Source organism: Trachemys scripta, chromosome 4, assembly GCF_013100865.1.
Source record: "Trachemys scripta elegans isolate TJP31775 chromosome 4, CAS_Tse_1.0, whole genome shotgun sequence".
NCBI classification, from domain to species: Eukaryota; Metazoa; Chordata; order Testudines; family Emydidae; genus Trachemys; species Trachemys scripta.
This window is the reverse complement of record NC_048301.1, coordinates 122,553,092-122,565,461: the sequence shown is the minus strand read 5'-3', so window position 1 is coordinate 122,565,461 and position 12,370 is coordinate 122,553,092. Positions and strand designations below refer to the sequence as shown.

The window sequence follows — 12,370 nt, the reverse complement described above, 5'->3', positions numbered from 1 at the left end:
CCTTCAAACAGCATGACGCGTTGATTGTTATCCAGAACTGACGCTGGGCCGAAGTAGTCCTTGATGCAACTCCACTGATGCTGGTAGATTTACACCAGAGATGGATTTTGGTTCACTGTGCCCAGCACCTGTCTCTGACCATCTCAGCTTCGCAAGCAGCAGGAAGAGGTTAAGGGAAGAAGCCTTTGAACTTCCCAGTTCTTTATATAGCACCCTGGGTCCTCTCCCCTTGTATCTTGGCTATTAATAGCTGTGTAAATAAAACAGGATGGGGCAATTGCTTTGGGGGGTGTCGCGTCCAGAAAGGCTGCCACAGGTTCTGCCCGCTCTCTGGCATGCAGGGAAATGCCTTGACAGGGCAGCCTTGTGCTAGAGATGGACTTGAAACCAAAAACGGGCCCCAGACACACCCAGACTGCAGGAATGTTTAAGATCCAACTCCATGGGTTTCAGCTCGAGTCCCCGGGGCCTAGCGCTGTCTCCGGGACTCAGTGGTGATCGCCTCGGCTCTGGAGGATAACCCGATTGATGCACTAGTTGCTGGTTATGCGGATTCTTGTTTCTTAATAACTGGCCTCTCCATCCAGAGATCCGTGTGCTTTACAAAGATGAGTGGGTGTTGTGATCCCCGTTTTGCAGAGGGGGAAGCTGAGGCAGGGGAAGTGACGTGTCTGGGCACCCAGGAGGCCAGGGGTAGAGCTAGGAATGGAATGCAGCTGGGAATATTGCCCCTCCGACTAAGCTGTGGCTCTCCCTGCTGGAGAGTCCTCCATGAAGCATGTCTTGGGGCAATGGGAAATCAGATGCTCATGGCTGCAAAAAAAAATTTAAACCAATTTGGGAAATCTGATTATTCCAATGGGGAACTCCATTTCCTCTGTCCTACCGGCCCTTATAGTGGCACCATCAAGATGAGGGATTTCTGATTAATTATTCTTTATTGTACTTAGGATGGGTTTGGAATTATTTTAACAGCTTACTCTCCTTTGCGATTAGGGGACAATGATTACGATATCTTAATCTGTTGAATTTTTCTTCTTTCGCTCCTAGGGAAATGTCCCCAAACAGATCCGTTTTCTCCCATGTCCTCTTTATTAGAAATAATGAATTGTTTTCTTGTGCACATCTCATGGCTTGCTACTCTATTGCTTAGTCGATATTGGTCATATGTCAGGTGGTTTTTCTTTTTCTAGATTAGGGGTTCATTGCTTTTGAAAATCAGTTTCCTGGTGTGAAAGCTCCATGGAAAGAGAACTTTAAAACTTCCTTTCCGTGAATATTTGAGCATGTGAACTGAAAATTGACCTTCTCAGAGCACTGGTGCTTGTAGAATTCAATAGCATAAATGTTCCCAGATTAGCAAAGGGAGATGAACAGTGCCAAAGAGACTGGATTTAGAAATTCAAATGAATATCCACTGATTGATTGCTGCAGTATTTGCCCAGCTCCCATCTTTAATATTGCAATGCAGTTTCCCTTTAAAATCTGAACTGCAGTAATTAGAATGGTTCTTACATTTCAAGCCCACTTAAATGCTGGTATCATGGAAACCAACTTCTGTGGTTTGCAGCACATCTGATGTCTAACTCAGGGGGAAAAAATATCTTGATAGTCTCTGGAGCCTATATTGAGTTTGCCTTGTGTCGTTTTTGAACAGAAGGATACCAGTTTAGTTTAAGGTCCGGTAACTGAAAATGGTGTCCTTTTCTTTCAAACCACAGCACAAAATGTACTGCTGGCTGAGAAGTGTTTTAAGCACATGGTCAGCTCTTAACTACATTCAGGGTTATGGCAAGTGACTTGTGTTGGCTGACAGTTCTGTTTCCAAAACAACTTTGTTACTTTCCAGGCACCTTAAATTGCTTGTTAGCAATTGGAAGCAGTTTAACCATCTGTCCCTAAACACTGGGGGCTTCATAAGAGCAAATTAATTCCACACCAGATGCAAAATGATTTGTAAAATGGCCCCCCAAGAGAGAGCAGCAAGGCTGTTAAAACCCATATTGGTTAAGTCATCATGCAAGGGTTCTTTTTAAATTAAAGTTGTACATGGAAGAGGGAAGAAGCAAACTATGATTTGGCCACTTTCTGTGTGTCTCTTAAATGAGTAAAATTATGACAGGAAGGAGTTTGAAGCCATGTGTAATTTGCTGCACCAAGAATGGAGAGAGTTAAAGAAAATTAAAAAACGATGCTGGTGTCCATGCTGCAGCCAACTGTTGAAATCCATCATTGAGAGAGAGAGAGTAAGTTTTTCCTTATGCAAGACAAACCACTGTGTGGGTATTTTGTTGTGGAGACAGCAGCGAAATGAGGACAGATGCATGGATGGATGTTAAATGGCAGGCTGCAACTTTTACTAAACTTAAATAAAGGGGAGGAGCAATACCTGCCCATCACCCATACTCCCCTATCCCAGGCATTTAATTGGTTCCAGTGCGGGAGTTACAGGGGTCCTACTATAAAACTCGTAACTTGGAGTATGCTCTCATCAGCCTACCCCCCCCAGGACTCGGCTACCCACCCTCCAACCCAGGAGGACAGAGGGTGCAGAGGGGCAGTGACCTCGTCCCATGAGGGCCACAAGGTTTCACCCTATCTCATGAATCCCAGGTTTTCTACCTCCGGGAACCATTCATTTTATCCTTTTAACCACATTGGAAACCAGCTGCAAGTTGCGAGGACTGAACAAGTCAACCAAGATACTAAATGCATTCCTGGCTAACCTGCTGTGGCTTGAAGGTGCTGCAAGGAAGGTGAAAAACTCTCCAATCCTCTGCCAATTGGCCCATGGGAGAAAAAGTTCCTTCTTGACACTCCTCCCCTCCCACCCAAACAGGGGATCGGCTAGACCTGCAGCATCTGTCAGGCCGGATTCCCCTTACTAGTTCAGGGTGGGTAGGTGGGGCGGCTGGAACGGGGCCAAAAGAGGCTCCAAATGGCCGCTGTTCCAGAGTAAGCCCTGGAAGTTAGGGAATGCTAGCTGCACCTCTCCCACCCCCCTCAACTGGCCGGAGATTCCAATGGGGAGTTGCGGGGGGGAGCTATATGATGTCCCTCAGTGAGTGTCTCCTTCGCTCACTGCTGGGGGTGTCCCCCTTCCATCACTGGCCCCATCAAGTTCTCCCACCCGTTGAGGCAGATGGGTGGCATGTTACATCAATTTAAAAAATGTAAATCTAGAAATGAGCAGAAGGCTCCTTCGTGATGTATTTTGGGCTCATCATACGCTTGGTCTTAAGGCCAGGCAATCGGACTTCTTTTGAGTCATTTAATGAGAGATCTGCCACTTAAAAGATGTGTCATTGCTGGTAGTCAGTTATCCACAGTTACACCCATGTCTTCTGTCCTTTCCCTCTGCTTAAAGTAAGAGGATGTAGAGACAAGTCAGGGAGGAAGTGGTAAACAGGGCAAACTTGTAAAGTTTAGGTAGATTTGGGGGGAGGGGACTGAATTAGGACCCATTTTCCATTAACAGAATCTAGTTCAATCCTCTCTGTAATCCTTGGTAGAGAACGGGAGCCAGTTAATAAATGAATAGCATAGATACTGAAGCAAATGATTCAAGAGAGCCTTTGCGCAGATCACGATTTAGCTGCCTTACACTGAGCTGGGAGAGGGGACTGGACCAACAGGATTGGCGTGTGCGGATATCCCAGGCTGGAATAGCAGGAGGTAGAGCTTTGGGAGCGAGGGGACCTGGAAAAGCAATGGTGCTGCAGATCTGGATTGAGCTGCATTGGGAGAGTTGCGGGGAGGCGGGAATAGGAGTGGAGTTGGAAGGTGTTCTGCGGGATAGGATGGCTCTGTGGTGGTCGAGCTGCATGGGGATTCAGGGATGGAATAGCAGAGGTTCTGCAGGTGAGGATAGAGGTGAATTGGCAGCTCTTGGAGATCTAGAACCAATGTCATCAGCTTCTTGCTTTCAGGATTATCGGAAAGTAACTTAAATCGTTTAAAATAAATTGGAGGAAACCGTTCACAAATGAAAACAATGCAATGGATGAAATACAAGGATTTGGGCATGCAAATTAGCCACCTTCTGCTAAAATGTTCCAAGGGATATGATTTGGCTGATGGATGTTAATGAACAAGTTGCCAGTCTTTCTCACTTGGGGTCCAATCGCAGTATTCCCGTGTCAGCTCCAATATGCTCCATAATTAATGCCTGCCTTGTGCCTGCTGATAAACACTGGTGACAGCTGTCTCCCTGGTGCTCACCACATTACTGGAGACTCTATGCTTCCTCCATGGAAACCAAATGGCATCGTTATCACAGACTTGTTCAAGGGGCTCTTAACTGCCGGCATGTGTTGTTTTCTCATTTGAGAACGTCACAACAAAGGAGTGACCTGCCTTAACAGGAAGAGGCAAATTACAGGGATAAAGAGACTGATGTAGCCAATCTGTCTGTTGGCTTATGCCCATATCTGTTTGAAACAATATGTGATCTAGTAGCTGGTGGAAGGGACTTAGGCCTTGTCTACGTGGGAAGGTTTTTGTATGTTTGCATCTATGTCTGGGGCTTTTTGGATAACCTAAGGTGTGAAATTAAACCAAAATAGTTATTCCAGTGTAGCTTCCTGTGTAGACACTCTTACAGCAGAATAACATGTGTCTACATGGTGTGTTATACCAGTATAACCGTTGAAACTTGCCCATGTAGACATGACTTCAGTCAGTTCAGCAAAAAAAAATACAATTGCTTTATCTTTATTAGACTTTTATAGGGAGTTAATTAGGTTGACCTGGGTTACTCAATCTAATATCAGACCTTTAAATTCTAGTCTAGACATGGCCAGAGAGTCAGGACTCCTGGGTTCTGTTCCTGGCTCAGATACCAACTTGCCATGTGATAATGGGCAAGTCATGGGTTGGCAGTCTGAGAGAGACCAGGACTGAATAATAGAGTTAATGATTGGTGGTATCCCCAGAATACAGAAGACTTCACTCTTCAGGATTCTCAGTAAAAACTCCAACTGTTGGCTGAATAGGCTGAATTTTCCACTAGCACAAAATTCACCAGGAGGGAGTTAATAGAATTTGGGAAACTATGGGTGAAAAAAGAAATAAGTCACCTCGTGCAGAACTCTATCAGTATTGCTGTTAAATATATTGGTTAAGATTTTCAAACAGTCCAGGGGATTTAGGCACACAACTTCTATTAATTTTAATTGAAGCTGTGTCTAAATCCCCATGACTGCTTTGAAAATCTCAGTCTTTAACGTGTCTGCCAGAGAGCCCTGATTCAGCAAAGCACATGGGCACAAGAGGCACATAAAGTTAAGCACGTGCTTAAGTCGTTTGCTGACTTGTGACCTTAAATAGGTTTGTTGTGATAAATGTTCGTCCTTGTGATACATGGATACAAAAGAAAGGGAGAGAAAGCAAAAGGGTAAGTAGGCTATCAGGCAGGTTAACTGTACAGACTTCTCCCATCAGGTTATTACGTGGGATTCTTGTTGAATGGGGCATTCATTGATCTAAGGGGCTCATTGGAAGTGTTTTGGTCCTTACCTGACCTCTCCACCATTCTCTAGTAAGGTTTTGGGAATTTTAAGTTGGAAACCTTATGGATACTAAAACTGGCCCAGGGGTCGTGTGGGAATTGTGTACTAAGATCCTTAACCTATTCTCTGCTCTTATTTTTTTTTTTAAAGAAATATCATTAGCCAGGAGCGATATCGTATTATACACAGATTGCTGATTCTGTCTCTCATGTTCCAGGACTGGAGTGATCTTTTAATAACAGGTCACTGCCTTGACGACAGAGCTTTCATCTTGCAATTTGCTGGTTTTGTTGCCTTTGTGGAGTGGCAGGAACATGGGGGCTGCATTATTTGTGGGCTATGTTGTGTTTGATTTTAAGTTCATGCTTACACAGCATAAAAGGAGATTAGGGGGAAATGCAGCACGTACGTTCACCATAATAACCCAAGCTTTTCCATCCAGTGGTCTGGGTATATGAAAATCGTTCCTTCCTAGGAAACATCGAGGATTGCCTGAGTGTGTTGAGATTTTGTTTAGGCCAGGATGGCTGCATCTGCACTAGGAAAAAGGTGGGGCACTGAGAGTGCCCCCTACTGTTTACCCTCAGTACCACACAGATTAATGTACGTGGAGACTGGTGGGAGGGATGGTGCTACTCTGAGAGTAACCCAAACCATGCAACCGCAGCCATTCAAATGCAAGCCTAAACTTTCCTCATGTCCTGGTCCCTCCTGGGTCCTGTTTCCATTCTGCGTGAGAAGGTCGTGCAGCCATGCACAGCTGTCAGGACAAGGAGTGATGTGCATGCACATGTTGCAGAATCTGCTGGTTATCCTGACTTGGCATTTATAACCCCTTTTGACACGCTGCAGGAGGGATACTGTTGAAAGCCCCTGCATTCCTGCGCAGAAAAGTGTTCTTTCTGTAGGCCCCAGGACTGTGCTTTACCATTAGGTTCTAATGAATCTAATTACCACGAGTGGATTTCAGCTCTCCCTCTTCATCTGGGGAATTGTCCCACAGGTAGGGTGAGGTGTTGAAGGGCTTACACCCAGGAGTTTTAGGGCAGCTCAAAGGAGCAGTGAGCTGAAAAGGCATTGTTCCGGCCTGCTCTGTAATCCCCTAACCATATGCAAAGAAACCCAGTTTATCCCACAGAGCTTTTGTTTGGAGACCTCAGGTCTCATTTTAGGCCTACCAGCCTTGATTTGTATATCCCTTAATACTTAAAGCTCTCAGTTAAAACTAACTTTAGTCAGTCAACATAAAAGATGAGTCCTGCTAGTGATCTCAGGCAGCATCTATCTGAAATGTATTTATGGCCCTGCTTCTGGGGAAGGTGGTGTTTTATGACAAATGCAGCAGTGCATTGTAGTGTGAAATGCCACTCACTGATACTATTCCAAGACACGTATGAATTTGTTTACAGTATGCATGGACTCTGGACTATAGAGTCTCTGTTCTTTAAAGGAGACTTTATCCTTTGACGCTCAGCCAAATTGAAGAGACTCTCTGCAAATGCTTCTGGGTGCAAACCAAGCTACGCCCCAAAATGAAGAGGGAGTTGCAGTTGGAGCACATTAATAACATTAGTTAGTTTTTCATTAACCACATTTAATTTTTATTTAGGGACAAAGGTATTGCCATGCCGATCAGACCAGTGCTAGAGAGGAAAGCCAGGCTGAGATTCAGGAGGTTTGGGTGCAAGTCCTGGCTGTGCAACCGATTCCCTGTGTGACCTGGGCAAGTCACTTCTTCTGTTTGTGCCTCAGCTCCCTGTCTTTTAACCAGGAGATAATAATCTTTCTCTGCCTTATAGGGATGTTGGCAGAATAAATCCATTAGTGGATGTGATGGGCTCAGAGGTTACAATGGTACATACTCTGATCCTGATGCAACGCCCGTTGTTGTCTGAATCTTTCACTTGACTTCACTGAGACATGGATTGGGCCCTGAGTGAGTACCTACCATTGTAGCCTCTGAGCCACTTACATCCACTAATGGTATAGATATATTCCTGGTCCACCATTTCAGGTACACTACCTCCAGCTGTGACCAACTTTCAATGCTTAAGAAACAGGCAAAACCTCCCTATAAGGAGGCTGCTTTCAATTGGCCAATACCATGCACAAGGCTAGGAGGGGGATTCCTTCCTGGCCTCTGCAGTGTGTTAGCATTATGCCTTGAAGCATGAGAGTTAATTATCTGTCGCATGGATTGCTACATATGATATGGCTATAAAATTATCCAGCCCCTTCTTTAAAAAAGGCAGCTACAGTATCTGACCATCTGATCTCCCATTGTCATTGGTACAAACGGCTAAAAAGAAACAATGAAGATACTTTCTTTTTTGCATCAAAGCCCAATGTTGAGAGGCTTCGAATAGCAGAAAGCATCTTTTAGAATATAACTGCTTGTCTGCAGGATGGAAATGAGCACCATGATTTTGGCATGAGGATTCTGAGTTTCCTGTAATTAGGAGGATGGCTTCAGGACAGGTGTTTAGATTAAGTACCATACACTAAATTTGTGTTCACTCCAAACCTCTTTTGAGATAGACCCTGGGATCCTTAAAGGGGGGTGGGTGTGTGTGTGATCCAGTTTGCAGTCAGCTCAGCATTGTCCTTTCAGTGGGTTATTTCCCCATAAGGAAACATACATGGAAGCTGCCACGCCTTGCTGCATAGACCATGAAGATGCAGCTTCGTGTATCGACTTGTATTTCATTACAGCGTCCATTTTCCCAATAGATTTTTTTTTCTCTATCCATTTTAATTCATTTCAGGGTCGCACAAACCCTTTTGTTTCCATCCTTCTATGACAGGGCCCGTTAATTTTATAAGGGACTGTGATTTGCTCTGAAGGTGAGCGATAGGGTGACCATATGTCCCGATTTTATAGGGACAGTCCCGATTTTTGGGTCTTTTTCTTATATAGGCTCCAGGCAAGCATTTGATGTAGAAGGATTAAAACTCTCCTTTGCTGTGAGGCCAACAAAAAACTTTGCCACAGTTAGGCTGCCGGTGTGCTGAAACCTCCGCCATTCTACTGACTGGACTCTCTTGTTGTTTCTGCGTAGCCCCCCTCTCGGCTGTGGGTTTCCACAGGGAGCATGGCTGGGCGGGGGGGGGGGGGGAAATGAGCCTTTTCAAGGTGCTTCCTGCCTCTTTACCTGGAGCCCTGGCAGCATGTGTGCAGTGGGTGCGTATAGGAAGGCTGGGAGATTCTAAGGGCCTTTCCTCGTCCGCAGTGTGATCTTCTCCTCTCTGTTCTCCTACCAAACTGATCTGAGGCCCCCGGGACATGCAGAGAGAGGTGAGGCTGAGAGAGGTCCTGAGATGTTTCTGGGGAGGATGTGGTACCCTGTTGTGTGACCTGCTTCCATGAATTAGGAGTAAGCGGCAGCAATGCCCTGGATGTGCCTGTCAAGCTGAATTGACTTATCGCGGCCCAGAGGATGTTTCATTACCTCGCTGCTTTTTCAGTCTGTGGGCACTGGCAAGTCAGGCTGCTGTGATTCATCAGTAACATCTTCAAAGTCAGTACAAGGAGCCAGGAATAGACCAGTCCCTGGACCTCTCCAAACACATCCACTGACCTTGCTGCGAAGCTGATGCAAACTTCGATAACGCCGTCCCCCCCGCCCCTGGCTTGGTCAAAGACTAGGCTGTAATCCGTCTGAGGGAGAGTGTTGGTGCATCTCCTCGTCCTGGAAATGGCCTGCCCTGAGCCCTGCATTCATTGCTGTCTCCATTCCTTTCTGCACCTCTTTATGGCGCTGATCCTGTGCGTGGATCTATGGGAGCACAAAGACCTGGCTGTCTGGATTCACTTGTGGGATCAGAGTCCTGAGTCAATAAAGGAAGCACTTAAGACCAGCACTGTTCTGTTATCTCCCTGGAGGACATTAGGGCCACTGTCCTAGAATCCACAAGGACCCCTGTGATCACCCAGTCTGACCTCCTGCATGACTCAGGCCATAGACCTTCCCCGGGATTATTCCTGTCTGAACTAGAGCAGATCTTTTCCCAAAACATCTTCTGTGATCACAGCTTCATCGCATTGAACCAGAAGCATGAACAACCACGTGTATCTGGCTCTGGCATCTGCTCCAGCTTAGCCCAGTCAGTTCTGCCAGCGCCATCACATGCTAATACTTTTCCTGGAACTCTCTCTGGAGATTTTGATTTCATTGGGCCAGTCTTGCAAGCTCTCTTTAGGTTCCCCCAAATATCAGAGCATTTGTGGTTGTCAGTTAATTACCGTTTAATCCCTGGGTTCTCCTAAATCTGTCTAAAGTTTGCAGTTCATAGACCATTCTAATTTAATTATATGTAAACTCTTTGATAGCAAGAGGAGACTTGGCTTTTAATGAATTTCTAGGCTGCAACAGATTTCCAATTCCAGTGAGCGGAGTCTGATTTTTCACCTGAAGTTTCACAGACAAGAAAATACCTGGGTCATTTGCTTCCCTCCTGCATGTAAACCTGTGGAAGGGGAGGACTTATTTGTAATCTCTCCCTGGTTTTGCTTTCCCTGACGGTGTTTTCTGCCAAGGAGGAGGTGCTGTGCCAGGGGATAGAACCTATGGTAGTTGAGAGGCACAGGGAAAGTTGCTCCAAACCTCGCAGAACCTGTTGTATGGGGAGGCAGCATCTTGACTCCTGTACACCTCCCAAAAGCACTTAATTGTCTCCCATACTGGCACTGACCCCTGCTTGATCCCTCTGATGGGGTTCGTAGGGCACAGAAGCAGGCTTCATGCTGCTCAGAGAACCCTGGATTCTGGTGGAATCAGGACCCATATAGCAACTTTCCCGTGGCTCCTCTCCCTGCCTGCCAAGCTCGGTGGCAGGAGCACTGCAGAGGAACAGGTGGCAACAAGAAAACTCACAGATCTCCCTTAATGGAGTTAGCTGATTTTTACAGACTCTACGGTCAAGATCCTCGGCTGGTGTAAATCAGCATCGCCGCATTGACTTAAACGGAGCTACATCGATTTAGGCCAGCTGAGGATCTGGCTCCGTATATTGGGTCTAGAAGTAGCTGGCAGCACCTCCTTGAATTTAAGCCTTCTTCAGATACATCCATGGCCCGAGTTTCAAAGGTGCCGCGATTCCTGTTGACATCACTGGGAGCACAGTTCAAATAGGCTATCATGGCTTTTAATGAGCCTCCTTAATAAGCCCCTCATGGCAGGCGTATCCAGAAGTGTTTATTGCCCTTTTCTTTAAATCCTCTCAATGCCCAGTTATGTTTTTCGTTAGCTCCCCAGAGCTGTCTCTGTCTGCGATGGGACTTGATTACTGGTGTTTTTCCGATTGTCTCTAATGACTAATGAATACGCTTACGTAAAAGACCTGTGTGTGAACCGCTCCTACACACTGCATCTGACTGTAATTTAGCCTCCCAAAAGGAAATTCACCAAAACCTATGAAAGGGAGAGGAAAGAATCCTTGTCCCTCTGTTTCCCCCACAATAGAGAACAGAGTGACTTCCAAGGCAGGCTGTGAATGCGTTGATTGGATTACTAAGGCCTTTGGGCAGGCGCGTGTTATGGATTAGCCATGCAGATTGCTCGCGGTTTATGTGGAGTTATCGCTTTTTCGCTTTGAAGTAATTACAAACTCCTCCGAAGCTGCTAAAAACGCACTGCTCGGAGGAAGAACCCAATGTAGATTTAACTGCAAATTCTGCCTGGATGAACCTGCTGTCAGCAGCATCCTGGCTATTCTGCACAGGGGGGAAATGCTAGCAGAGCCATGAAAAATAGTCAGTGGCTTCCCGTTGCTGTGAGGGGCATAAAAATATTTGCCAGCTGCAGGTGGATGAAGTGGTACCTTCCACTGAGGCAGCAATGGCTAGTAGAGTGGCTAAAGCCGGGGATTCTGCAGCTGACTCCGTGTGATCTCTGGCAAATCTCCCTCCATTTTACAGATGGGGAAGCTATGATAGTTACTCACTTCGTAGGGGGTGAGGTGAAGCTCACTGCCGGTGTTCTAAGCACTCTCCCCCTTCTATAAACACCAGTCACAGGAGGGTCTGAGAGTGCCCTTACTTCCCCATATAAAATGGCAGTGAGCAATCAGCTGGCTACATGATGATCTTTTGTTCTAGTCATGCTCAACAAAGACGCCCAAGTTCTCAGGGAGTTTGGACTTCGTGTGTTTCATTAATTGCACCAGGGCTTATTGCAAGCATTGGGGATGCTGCCCACAAATTGCCATAATAAATGCAACTCCCTTGGGTCTCCTGTGTTGGCTGCTGGCTCACAGGTCTGTTCCATGGCGAAAACATTCCCCATCCTTGGTGAGATTTTTATTTTGTGCCGCTTGTTTCCCAGCCCCTCTTTTGACCCCTCCACGAAACTCTACAATCTCTGCTGCTTGATGCTTGCAATGCGTGAATGTCTTTCTGCAGCGCTGTGGGAAGTGGCTCAGGAAAGCCATTCTTTCTTTTTCCTTGCCATCAGCAGCACTTATCCCAGAAATATTTCTCTCGGGGACTGCCAGAACCAAGACTGCAAGGAGCAAACGTGACAAGCCCACTGAATGGAACACCCATTGCTATGCAGATGCTGCAGGCCGCTGGCACATGGCAGATGGAGATGTTTTACAGATGAAGCGTGTGGTGTGGCAGCATCCAAGACCCTGAGAGAGCAAAAGCCTTTTGTGGCTTGTCTGTTCCTTTACCTCCCCATTGGCCTTCCCATTGATCAGCCTGTAGGAGCCATTGTCTGCTAGTCATTAAACCACCCAGAGCACTTTGGGATCAATACCTCACTGAAGAACTCATTGGAATTATAACAGCCATCTGCCTGTCATTACCGACTGCTCAAATCTCGGACCCTCCTGCGTCATAGACCCATGTGGCATTTCTC

General features: G+C 46.2%; 1 protein-coding gene across 4 annotated transcripts in view; it reads left to right on the top strand.

The window, feature by feature from the left end:
- The window catches only part of RASSF5 (Ras association domain family member 5), a 97,911-nt gene that overhangs the window by 74,312 nt on the left and 11,229 nt on the right, over positions 1-12,370 (top strand). The window lies entirely within an intron of this gene.